This window comes from Mustela erminea, chromosome 15, assembly GCF_009829155.1.
Source record: "Mustela erminea isolate mMusErm1 chromosome 15, mMusErm1.Pri, whole genome shotgun sequence".
NCBI lineage: Eukaryota > Metazoa > Chordata > Mammalia > Carnivora > Mustelidae > Mustela > Mustela erminea.
The window spans coordinates 53,825,490-53,837,032 of record NC_045628.1 but is presented as its reverse complement, the minus strand read 5'-3'; the positions used below and the strand labels follow the sequence as shown (position 1 = coordinate 53,837,032).

The window sequence follows — 11,543 nt, the reverse complement described above, 5'->3', positions numbered from 1 at the left end:
ACTCGCTGGAGACCTCAGCCAGATGTTCATCTTTGAAGCCATTATTATCTGTACTTGAAGTCACTTAACTCTATATGTAGACAGCTTTCTTCCCCTTTAAAAAAGTTCAAACATCAGTAGAGTTAATAAATTATTTATAAGTCTACCCTGAAAGTGATTTATTCTATTGGTGGACATCCTGAACTAAAAATAATTTGCGTTTTGTTGAGCCCTTACTACATGGCACTCCTGTGATGCTTGGGATGCATTTACTAACTTAATTCTCAATCAGTGAGATGATAGTTGGTCCCGTTTTATAGATGAGAAAACTGACACTTGGTCACTTACAATGACCAAACCATACAGTCAGAGATTATGTCTCATGGAATGAGATCCAGATATATCTAACCCCTAAAACTACCCTTTCTGTGACAACTATCATATGATCTCCCTGATATGAGGAAGTGGTGATGCAACATGGGGGCTTAAGTGGGTAGGAGAAGAATAAATGAAACAAGATGGGATTGGGAGGGAGACAAACCATAAGTGACTCTTAATCTCACAAAACAAACTGAGGGTTGCTGGGGGGAGGGGGTTTGGGAGAAGGGGGTGGGATTATGGACATTGGGGAGGGTATGTGCTTTGGTGAGTGCTGTGAAGTATGTAAACCTGGCGATTCACAGACCTGTACCCCTGGGGATAAAAATATATGTTTATAAAAAATAAAAAATTAATTTAAAAAAAAAAAAACTACCCTTTCTGAGTGACTGTGTGGGGGGCAGCTGGAGGCCTCTCCTTCTTATCCCATGCCCAAATATCTCTTCTCTCACATCTCCCTGGAGATATCCCTCCCTGGAGAGCTTCCTGGGATGCTAGAATTGGGAAACCCTGTGTCTCTTGACTTCTGGGCAGCCCTGGGCACATGGCCCAGATTTCTTCTCCAAACCCTCCTCATACCCCTTTCTCCTTTCTCCATGCTGTGCCCTTTCATTTATTTACCTATTCAATTACCATTTATCAAAAACCTACTATGTGTCAGCTGGTAGCACTGAATTAACAAGACAGATGCAGTCCTTGCCTCATGTTAACCCACAGTCTCGTCCTTGTCATGACTCTACACAGTCCCCTCCATAAGAACATATTATTGTACTTTGGTTTCTTGCACTTTGCAAATATTGCATTTTTTAATGAAGTGAAGGTTTGTGGCAATTCTGCACCAAGTAAGTCCGTTGATGCCATTTTCCCCACACCTTTGCTCACTTCTTGTTTCTGTGCCATGCTTTGGTGATTCTAGAACTATTTCCAACATTTTTACTACTATTATATTTGTTATGATGCTCTGTGGTCAAAGATCTTTGATGTTACTATTGTGATTCTTTGGGGGCTTCACCAACCACACCCATATCTGATAGCAAACTTAAGCATTGCGTGTGTTCTGACTGTTCCACTGACCAGCTTTTCCCCTGTGTCTCCCCCTCTCCTTGGGCATCCCTAGTCCCTGAGACACAAAAATATTGAAATTAAGCCAGTGAGTAACCCTACAATGTCCTCTAAGTGTTTAAGTGAAAGGAGGAGTCAGTCAACGCAGCCAATTTCATTGTTGTCTTATTTTAGGAAACTCCCACAACCACCCCAGCCTTCAGTGAGCACCAGCTGAAGCAGTCAGCAGCCATCAACAAGGCAAGACCCTCCACCAGCAAAAAGATTGCAACTGACTGAAAGCTCAGATGATGGTTAACACTTTTTAACAAAAAGGTATTTTTTAATCAAGGTATGCAATTTGTTTTTTAGACATAATGCTATTGCACTTAATAGACTATGGTATCGTGTAAACATAATTTTCATATGCACTAGGGAATAAAAAAATTCGTGGGACTATCCTTCGAAGTAGTTCTGGAACCAAACCCGTATTATCTCAAAGGAATGCCCTATATCCGTAATTCCCCGCTCTTCCTCCCCAACCTATTCCCAGCCAGGCAAACTCCTACTAACCCACAAGATCCGGTTCACAGTCTTACCTCTTCTTCCACCTTCCACAAGTCCCCAGGGGTGACATTCAAAATACTTAGCAACTAGTTTAGTAATCATAATGGACACCAGCTGTGAGCTACCAGTCTACCATATGTCCAAGCTAAATTTCTGCCCTGCCACAACCCTGGTCAGAGTTAGTCACCCTGTCTGTGGAGCTCTTTGGCACTTGTTCCACACAAATATCGATGTCTTTTATCTTTTCCATAGAGGAGTCTCCTGCCTTACGCAATACCAATACTGCACTCCCTACTGCACTCACACCCACAAACACACACACATGTACCTGTGAGCTTCCAAAAGGAAGGAATCATTCTTTTTTTTTTTTTTAAGATTTTATTTATTTATCTGACAGAGAGAGATCACAAATAGGCAAAGAGGCAGGCAGAGAGAGAGGAGGAAGCAGGCTCCCTGCTGAGCAGAGAGCCCGATGCGGGACTCGATCCTAGGACCCTGAGATCATGACCTGAGCCGAAGGCAGTGGCTTAACCCACTGAGCCACCCAGGCGCCCCGGAAGGAATCATTCTTTATCAAGACTAGCAAAGCTCAAAAATGTACCAGGAGCTCAATAAATCTGTATTTAATAAATATGTTGGGATAGGAAGTAACCTGGCCTTTTTCCTGGAGAAGTTCCTAAAATATCACCCCTGTTCAGATCAACCACATTTCTTACTTCTTACTGAAAAACAATTTAATGTGTATTGGGTTCATTTTCCTCTATTTTAGTTAGCATTTCAATAATTTTTTTTAGTCTGATAGCCCTTATATAATGCCTTGGAATGACTTTCTATGTTTCTTATATTTCTACTTATCAAGTTATAACAAAAGAGTACTGTTAGGGCTAAATTATGTCCTCTCCCAAATTCGTATGCTGAAGTCCTAACTCCCAGTACATCAGAACATGACTGTATATGGAGACAGTATCTTTAAAGAGGTCATTCCATTTAAGTGAGGTCAATAGGGTGAGCCCTAATTCAACATGAGTGTTGTCCTTATAAAAACAGGAGGTTAAGGCAAAGACACAGAAGGAAGAGCATTTGAAAGCACAAGGAGAAGACATCCATCTACAAGAGAAAGAGCGAGGCCTCAGAAGAAGTCAACCTTGCCAACAATTTGATCTTGAACTTCTTCCCTCCAGAACTGTGAGAAAATAAATTTCTGTTGTTTAAGCTACCCAGTCTGTGGCATTTTGTTACAACAGGCCTAGCAAACTAATATAAGTACAATCTCCCTTGCAAGTGAACTATTGCACTAATAAATAACACAACTTTTCACTGTGTATATACTATTTCCAAGTAAATTGGAGACTTGATGTCAATGAATATGATTTTTATTCTCAGACTCTCTTATAGAACCTAACGCCATTTCTATATGTAATTGATGGTCAGCAAAAATCTAGAAGCCATTTCCTCAACCACAGAATATATGAGGATATTTCTTTGTCTTCATCTATTCCCAGTGTTTTCAACCTCAGCCTTACTGACATTTGGGACTAGATGATTCTTAGCCGTGGAGTGCTGTCCTGTGCGCTGTGAGTCTTCAGCAGGATCCCTGGTCTCTACCCACAAGATGCTGGTGGCACACACACCTCCCATGTTGTGACAACCAAAAATGTCTCCAGATATTGTCAAGTGTCCCCTAGGATTCAAAACACTCCTGGCTGAGAACTATAGATCTATTGTGAAACTATCAATCTCCTCTTTCTGGGTATTTTGTTGTACTATCCAAATCTTGGAATTCCCTAGAGAAACATGCCATGAATCAGAAGGATAACAAGAAATGGGGCCAAGCTTATTGGTAGATGGGGGGAGGGCGGGAAGAGCAACAGGGGACAGCTGGCGCATCTCAGAATATGGGCTGGTAGAGATGTTTTGTTAGATTCGGCCTGTAGGAAGAACAGTCCCTGCAGTAGGACAGGACCAAAGAAGAGGCTAAAAATGTCAGATGGTGGTTTTTGCTGAGTCAGAAGCCCAGCCCTCCATTCCCAAGATGTTACCTCCTGGTCGCTGGTCACTAGCTAGGATCAACATAGGGAGTTATTTCTATCTGCAGTAGGATTGACTATTTTAAATGAACTTGTGGTTCCAGGCCATCTCTTAGTGGACAAATCCCCACATCACAACAACCACCAGAGAAATTGCCACTAATCAGCATGCTTGTTAACGAGCTTAGGAAAGAAGGCGGCAGCTAAAAGGGCTGGGGCCCCAGAATGCGGTCTCTCCTCTGAAGCTGGCCTGGCACAAGGGGGCTGCAGCGGGAAGTGAGCAGAGAGCTCCGTCTCTTACTTCCTAAATCACCTCCTTCCTGAAGAACCATCTCAGTGTCTCAGCATTTTCCTCTGGACCCCATTGGAGGCTCTCCTGAGTATAAAAATAAAATTTTGGTGGGGAGGGTCGCGAGATCCGTCTTATTTATTAAGAATCTGAAGGAACAACGGGTCATGCTCCAAAAACCTACCCTGATGGTTCTAGGACCTTTACCATCTGAGATCACATCCCAGGGCAGCAGAGGGCAGAGGCTGGAAACAAGGCAGCCTTGGAGACTATTAAAGGACTCTTGTGCCAAAATGAAGGAACTTACATTATTTCTGGAATCATCGCCATTTTGTTTTATATCACTAGGTGAACCACAGATGGTATTTAAGACACGGTTAACTCAGAGCACAGGAAGTCCCTGCAATCCCTGTGCTACTAGAATTCCCAGCAATACACTTATTTAAATAACTATACCATGAGACAGTAAAAAGCTACCTGGAGAGAAGAAGAAAGCAAGGAAGCAATTTTTGATACGAATCCCAATAGCAAATCCAGTAACATTTTCTATTTCCACTTTCTGAATGACTCCCTGAACTGTTTACCATCCCAGGTGTACCAAGGGGATGGGTGAGACAAAAACGAACCTGCAGTTGACTTAAAAGGAAGTCCGTCTTGAATTCTTACTGTGGTCGCACCTGCTCCCTTTCCCTCCACCCCACCCTGGGTGATAGATGCAAATCTTCTGATTTGAATAAAGAGCGCCCATATATCTGGAGTTTGAGTGAATACCCACAGCCCACAGGCTAAATAAGTCAGAGGGAATTTCAGATGCATCCGCACAGCTCCTCCATTCCCTTTCAGTTAGGAGCCTGATGCACAGGGGTCTGTCTGTGGGATGCAGCTGGGGGGCTGGATAAACACAAGGGAGTACATCTCTTTAGGGAAGGGTAAGCCCAGCTGCCATCAACCATAGTCTTAGTACAAGTCACGCGTATTTACCTCTACAGCGTGCATCGTCCCAGATGCCAATTTCCAGGGCGTGCTGAATTCCCAATGCAAAAGTCGTTCTTCCCGTGGAGTTATTTCCTATGGTCCAACTTGTCTAGAAAGAGAGGTCAACAATGGCCACTTTACTAGGTGCTTAATGTAGATTTACCCCTTCTGGGCTAGGTTATCAAAGCCATGGCACAGTCATTTTCATTTCTTTCCACAAACAACAGGAAAAAAATGAAAAGAAATGAAGGTTGTTGCAGATGTTGAGGACACCTAATAGGCGACAAGCACTGGTGAGAGGAGGTGGAGCTTCACCCGCTACCTCAGAAAAGAGGAGAAAGAGGTTAAAGGATTCTTCTTTTTTCCCTTTTAACGCCTGCTGTGTCTCACAGCTTTCATCCAATCGGATAATAGCTGGGCGTGGAAAATTTAGAACACACCTCCTAATGAAGGCATAGCCCAAGCTTCTGAAGGACAGCCACTTCTAGAACCAAGAGGCCCCTTGAGCTGAACAGAAGCGTGTTTCCCTCTCATAGAGGAGTGCGGAGGTTGTGGGCAGGGTGGGGCAGGAAACTGACTCTGCTCCATGGGATCTTTCAGAAATCCAAGCTCTTCTGTGTCTTTTCTTTTCTTTTTTTTTTTTTCTATGAAGGCCTAATTTACCGAGAGTCCAATTCAGTTTTTAAGTGTCCCTCCTACACTGTTCCCAAAGCATTGCTCTCATCTACAATAGGAAAGCAAAAGAGAGGGCAGACCGCAGCTTCTTTCTAGAGGGCAGCTCATGTCCCACCGACTAGAATTTAATGATATACCTAGCTTCCAGGGAGCCAAGGCAATGGGGTCTGTGTGCCCAGCAGAACATGGGAGAGTCTATTATTGACAGGACGAAGGGGAAATGAATATAATTAGGGGACTGTGCTATGCATCAAATCTTAATGAAACTAAAAAATTGGGTTATTTTCCAATACCTTTTAATAAAAGAGGTTGGTGGAGTAGAACACAGTTTACAAATCATCAACAAAGCCAAGATTTTGTGTGGCAATATCCATCTCTGGCATCCTCCTCTGTTGCTGGTTTGTTTTTGTTTTTTTTTTGTTTTGCCTATCACTTCCGTTTTTCCAAAGATCAGTTAAATTGATCTTTAATTGAATCAATTAAAAGCATGACATTTTCTGTCAAACACAAGAGAATGGTACCACATAATGTCTTTGTTATTTTCCTGTAGCACAATCAAATTCACTTTCAATGACTCTGGTGATCATAAAGTGAGGAAATCATTGGCCCAAGAGTCCTTTCAAGTCCAAAGCCATTCTGCAATGCTTGGTGAGTAGCTATGGTTCAGAGTATCTGGTGACAACAAGAAAAATATCCTGTACTGTTTTCTGAATCATATGTTTCCTATGTCGTAGACTGTGTCTCTGATTGGATCTTAATTTTCCATGACAATTATGAAAATACAAGGAGGATGATTTTCCGTAGACTGTCAATATTCCTTTAGGTAGTTCATTGTTTTTGATGAATTCATGACTCGTTGTTGGCAGAGAAAACTTTGACCAAGTAAAGGAAAATAAAAGATGTTTGGGGTGCCTATGAAATAAATATATAATGATGTCAATGCCAAATTATCAAGGCAGTAGCTGATAGTTGATAAGATGTCTTATCTGTTCAGAAAATGTCAATGCCTGGGGGCAGTAACTGCTCTGGTCCATTGGCAATGATGTCTCCTACTGAGTGGATGGCTTATCAGAAGGCAATACCCTTCCAGCCTCAAAAGTAGTAATAACACAAACAATAATAACAACAATGATAGTAGCTATGATTTCTTTAGTTCTGCTACTTATTGGCCAGTCTATTAATTACTTTTTAAAAGATTTTATTTATTTCTTTGTTTGTTTATTTATTTAGACAGAGCCCCATCAGGACTCGATCTCACCAGCCTGAGATCATGACCTGATCTGAAATCGAGAGTTGGTCGCTCAACCGACTGAGCCACCCAGGCACCCCTATGCTAATTGCTCTTAATGTACTCTCTCTTTTAACAGTTGCTGCAATAATATTGCAAAGTAAATACAATAGGCAATATTCTTAGTTAGCTCAGCCTGTGCTCGTGATGCTGAAGGTAATAACTAACATACCTTGGGTGCTTCTTCTGTGGCAGACCACGTTCTAAACACAGGGAAGCAGAATTCGTCCCCATGGCGTCCTTGAGTGGGACTTCGCAGAAGGAGATTTCTATTATCAGACAGAAGGCGGTGAGTCCCAGCCACAGCTTTAGTTTGCTGTTTGCAGCCACTCACATTGTCTCAGAAAGCGTAGCTTCTGGGCATACTAACAAGTCCACCAGTGCTGTGGCTCTCTAAAATAAATCTGACCATTTATGGTGATGCAACGCATCACACGTGGTAGAAGTGGGCGGCAGCAGGCAGGGCAGAAATGCTGGGATGGCATGTGTGGCTATCAGCAGCTGACCTTTAATTCAGATCCCCCAAGTTCATCCAAAGTAGAGAATCATGATTTTCATCAGAATGGTCTGTCCTTATGTCCTCAAATACTCAAAAGTGGGGGAAAAAAAAAAAAGAGAGAGAGAGAGAGAAAGAGAGAAAAAAACATTTAAAGGAGGAAAATTTGAATCAAATTTGCCATGAAGAGAGATTCTGTGTCATTTCCGGATTCCTTCTATACCCAGCACAGTGCACCTTCTGTGATAGTGCTCAGTAAAGCCTGATAAATAGTTGTGATTGGCTCATAAGCAGGAGACTACCTTGACCAGGCAGGTCACTTGAGAGTCTTTCTCTGCTTCCTCGATTTTATTATTTTTATTTCTATTTTTTTAAAGGTTTTATTTATTTATTTATTTGACAGAGAGAGAAAGACAGCTAGAGAGGGAACACAAGCAGGGAGTCTGATGCCGGAGTCGATCCCCAGACTCCAGGGACCATGAGCTGAGCAAAGGCAGATTCTTAACCGAATGAGCCACCCAGATGCCCCAGCTTCCTGGATTTGAAACAATTAGATTTAAAACTAGTAAATTTAGCAAAGAAATTTGCTTGGCTGATTGAAAAACTGAGACGATGGTGCCTACAAAGGTAGAAGATTTTTCTGCCTTCTTCTTCTGACTTCCATTAAGTAGAAATAAAGACTTTCTTGCTGAAAAATTGTTTTTATTGCAAGAGCCTGCATTCAGTCAACTAAAACGCAAGCTTCTGCCTATAAACTGTGTTTTAATAGTTTTTAGAAAATCATGACACATGGCCAGGTGAAGACATAGTATAGCCACAAGTTATACTTATTGTTAATCATTTTGGATAGAGCTGAATTTTAAATAAACTTGTCCAGTTTTGTTAGTCTTTATTACTATTAGCGGTAGTGGTTGTTATTTATCTGAATCCTGTCACTCCATGTCTTTATTGTAAAAAAAATTTTTTTTTAACCCACAGAATTTTTTTTTAAAGATTTTATTTATTTATTTGACACATAGAGGTCACAAGTAGGCAGAGAGGCAGGCAGAGAGAGAGAGGTGGAAGCAGGCTCCCTGCCAAGCAGAGAGCCCAATGCAGGTCTCAATCCCAGGACCCTGGGATTAGGACCTGAGCAGAAGGCAGAGGCTTTAACCAACTGAGCCACCCAGGCGCCCCAACTCACAGAAGTTTTTATTTGTTGAAATGGCTGTTACAGTTTTGTTCGCCTCCTACAGGAGCTCACCCCAATAACAGGCACTAACCAAATAATAGTGCCTCGGACAGGATCTGCCTCTAAAAGTTCATGCTTCAACGTTCATTCGTCATATGACAAATGACATACGGTCAATCTCCACCCAAACGAGGGGACTTTGGAGGGTAGGGTCTCCATCTTATAAGACACTGTGTCTTTTTTTGGTTTTTAATAGATTTTATATTTATTTGTTTGACAGAGAGAGAGAGAGAGAGAGAGAGAGCCTAACCAAGCAGAGCAGGAGGCAGAGGAAGAGAGAGAAGCAGGCTCCCTGCCAAGCAAGGAGCCTGTAGCCAGGCTTGATCCCACGTCCCTGCGGTCATGACCTGAGCTGAAGGCAGACTCTTAACCTACTGAGCCACCCAGGCACCCCAAGACACTGTGTCTTATAAGACACCCTACCACAGCCCCTGTAAATGCCCACAAATTTTTCTAAAAAGAATAATCAACTTAATGTGTCAATCCCTTGAAGGGAAGGACTTCATTTTTTTTTCCTAGCAGTGACTGTGAAGCTTCTTTTTCAGGTTGGATGTTTGATCACTAACTTTGATAAAAAGAAACAGAAACCAAAGCAAACATGTTAGTCATCACCTGAATTGATAATCAAACTGAACATGATTTGAAGCAATAAAATACTAACAAAGGCAAGTATTTGGATGTTTTATATTTCCAATCACACACAGATTTTGAAGACTACATCTCCTGAATCAGGGATTTGTGCCCCTATATTTAGGGTCTACTTTGGCCATGTGTAGCTTATGAAGCTGGTGAAGAAGTGCGCACAGACATTATTCGTACTTATTGAACACCCGCTAACCCCAGCACTACCTTGGGCACTAGGAGAAAGAGGGAAAAAAATAAAATAAAATTCTCTGAAGAAATGGTTACTAACAATTCAAGGTAATCAGTCCCCAAATTAATGGTGTATATAGTCTTGCTTTGTGTGGCCTTCTAACTTTTCAACTTAGGACCCCTTTACACTCTTGAAAATTATTGAGGACCCCAAAAATCTTTATCTATCAGTTAATACCAAATTAGGAATTAAAAACTAAAAAATTGGGCACCTAGGTGGCTCAGTGGGTTAAAGTGTCTGCCTTTGGCTCGGGTCATGATCCCAGGGTCCTGGGATTGAGCCCTGCATTGGGCTCTCTGCTCAGCAGGGAGCCTGCCTCCCTCCGCCACCTCTGCCTGCCTCTCTGCCTCCTTGTCATCTCTGTCTGTCAAATAAATAAATAAAAATCTTTAAGAAAATAAAAACTAAAAAATTCTTTAATATATGTGAATTCTTTTAAAATAATAAAACAACCCCATTGCATATTAATATAAATAACATGTTCTTAAGAAATATAACTATTTTTCAAGGAAAAAACATCAGTAGGGAAAAGAGTGACATTGTTTCACATGTTTTGCACACCTCTTTTATGTCTGGCTTCATAGAGAAGAGTTGGGTTGTCAGACCCACCTGTGTATTCAATCTGTTCCAGTGCTTTCGGTTGAAGTATATAAAGAAAACTCAGCCTCTCAGAGATGTGTAATAGCAAAAGGGGAAGAATTTTAGTGGCCATTTTAGATCACTGTGGCTGTTCTTTGCTACTACATCAAACGTTAACAAGTGACAGTTTCTCAAAAGTTCACTTCAATGTGAAATCTAAAACCATGCCGTGAAAGCCCATCAGTCTTTCTTGCAATTCAAATTTTGTTAACACCATGAATTGGTCTTTTGAAAAATAGCAGCAGATCTTTGAAATGTCAACACTTCAGTTATACAAAGCAAAAACATGAACATTTGCTCATATCGCTACTGATCTCACTGGAAAAGCCATTAAGTACTTAGAAGCCATTGAACTCATTAATTGTTGAACTAATTTTCATTTAAAAGCTCAAATTTTATCATCGGCAATAAGTACTGCCAGTTGTTTCCCTCGAAGGGTCAGACTCAAGTTCCTTATTTTTGAGAAAAGTGAGAGCCGAGGACATCAGGCTGTCGATCGCTCTCTCTGAGAAATCTGGTGTTGCTAGTTGCTAGCTAGCAGCTAGTTGCTTGCAACTCGGTCGAAAAAGTGCTCCAGTTTCTCAAAAGCCTACATTTAATCATCTAAAATGTAAATTTCTGGTTTGTAAAACAATTTTTAAGTAACTGGGGAAAGTCGGTGACAGGTGGGTCAGGACAGGACACAATCGTAATCAGAATTACCCTGCCAGTGCCTGATAAGGAAGAACGCCATGACTACTGGTACAGCTCAGTGTCACTGCCCGGACTGGTCCTAAGGCTTGACCAATTTTATCCACCATCAGTGCAAACATCAATTTAATGAAATGGGCAAATGATGTCCTTAAAATATTATGAAAATGGCTTTTCCCTTGCTGTCCAACCAAAAGGGTATCAGGACACACCCCCACCCACCCACCCACACACACACACACAAAAAACTGTTGAGGGAAGACGCAAGCACACCCAACCTAGATGGAAGATTTAGGATTTGTTGTTGTTGTTTTAAGATTTTATTTATTTATTTGAGACAGAGAGAGAGAGCGTGAGCACAAGCAGAGAGGGTCAGAGAAAGGGGGAGAAGCAG

At 41.6% G+C, this 11,543-nt stretch overlaps 1 long non-coding RNA gene across 1 annotated transcript; it reads right to left on the bottom strand.

The window, feature by feature from the left end:
• Nucleotides 1–5,268: 5,268 nt before the first annotated feature.
• On the bottom strand, nucleotides 5,269–7,786 carry LOC116574575. Its single transcript, XR_004279377.1, has 3 exons — nucleotides 7,392–7,786; nucleotides 6,225–6,843; nucleotides 5,269–5,365 (listed from the first exon to the last, which is right to left on the bottom strand). It is a non-coding gene; the product is annotated as an uncharacterized LOC116574575 (long non-coding RNA).
• Between the last annotated feature and the right edge of the window lie 3,757 nt (nucleotides 7,787–11,543).